Raw genomic sequence first — 1,808 nt, 5'->3', positions numbered from 1 at the left:
GTTCTCACCTACATCGTCCACATGGGACGACTCGGGAACTCAACTCCTACCCCGGGCAGCTCACCTATCCCCTTATGCCCAGGGGAAGGGTATCAAGCCGTTTGACAGCAGATGCTAGCTGTCAAAACGGCTTTTACGCTGAAACAGGCGGGAGGCAGCAAACAGCTGCATCCGACGAGGTCGCCAGCCACCGGAAGTCTGGATCTGATAATTTCTTAAGCGTATAATATTTGTATTGGCTATTATATTGGCTGATTAAGTTTTACTGTTACAACAGTGCTGCACATAGTTAAACATACCTTAGAATTATTTATTTGCTGAATGCACATTCCATTACTTCTATATATATTTCTTTACCTAAATGGGGACTTGACATACAAATAAATATTTGTTCAATGCAAGATTCTCCAGCTCTTCATACTTCCTGCATATAAGATTCTCTGTAAGACAGTGCACAGATTGCCATGCCAAATTACTCACATATATATCAAAGCTTAGGAAAGGGGAAAAGAGTGAGATCTGATGCATTCCCCCTCATCAATAAAATGATAAAATCATAGAGCTATTTGTAATGAGTCATTACAATTGCATAAACGGAAGCTGTTGCACACCTGATACAAAGGCTTTCGGTTTGTATAGGCCATAGGGAATAGAGTTGAGTGTAAGTTAAGGACAATGAAAGCTATTACTTTGGGTAGGATTAAATCATTTATATGGGGATAAACTGAGGACTTCAAAGGAGGAGAAATGATGAAAGAATAGAAAGTCTAAGGTAGTTGGAAGTATGAGATCAACAGACTAAGGATTCTAGCTGGGAAAAAATAGACTTTAAAATGATACAGGAGACAAGGAACTGAGGCATAAAGGAATACTGAAGAAACTTCTCAACAGCTGCTAAATTAAATCATAATGTGTTTAATAAATTGGTTAGTTTTTTGAAGAAGTTACTTGGCCTATTTTCATGTGGTTTAGAAAAAGAATGAGGAAAGAAGAATTGCTAGAAAGCTAGTGAAGAAGCATGGTACAACTGAAAGTGAACTAAAGTAGACAGTGGTCACCACAGTTGGATTCTAGAAAACAGTATGCTGAAATAAAATATATAGCCAATAAAAAATTGTATCAAAGATATATGCAAGCAAAAAAATTAAGTTCTTTGGATCGTTTCAGGAAAACGGATTGTCTGCTCAGGTTTAGCACTTTATAAGCATGTTCTGTATTCCCTAAGTTCTTGGGACCTAAAACAATTCAGTGTGGATTTTGGGTTACCTGCCCCCCCAAAATAGGGAGTGAAGAATGTGTTAGCATAGTTTTCAGAAATGTTCCAGGAAACGGAATGAGCAAACTTGCCACAGCCAACTCACTGCGGCCAACTAGCCACAGCCAACTCACTGCAGGAAAACTCACCAAGGGATAATTTAACAATTCAATTATTCAAAATAAATAAAATATTTTATTTTTTATCATTCACATTCCATTGTGTTCCTCCTTTTGCATCCTTTCTTTAATGATTCTATTCCACCATTTCTTTGATACCAGTGTAACTCTTGTCCCATGGCACGTTGGCCATGGCAAGTTGGCTATGGCAAGTTGGCCATGGTGAGTGGCAGTGGCGAATTGTCATAGACCTTTCTGGCCAGAAAACCAAAACAGCTTCTTTCTAAACACTTACACCGAAGAACCTCCTACTAGCATCTATGGCAAACTCTTCCATTATTAAAAAGTTTTTTATCATTAAGAGATTTTTCCTGTTGTCCAATCAAAATCAGTTTTTTTTGTAACTGAAGCTGATTGTTTCATGTTAACAACAA

This window comes from Protobothrops mucrosquamatus, unplaced genomic scaffold (assembly GCF_001527695.2).
Source record: "Protobothrops mucrosquamatus isolate PMUCROS unplaced genomic scaffold, P.Mucros_1.0 scaffold4454, whole genome shotgun sequence".
Taxonomy (NCBI): Eukaryota; Metazoa; Chordata; class Lepidosauria; order Squamata; family Viperidae; genus Protobothrops; species Protobothrops mucrosquamatus.
The sequence above is the reverse complement of the archived record's forward strand: the minus strand, read 5'-3'. Positions refer to the sequence as shown.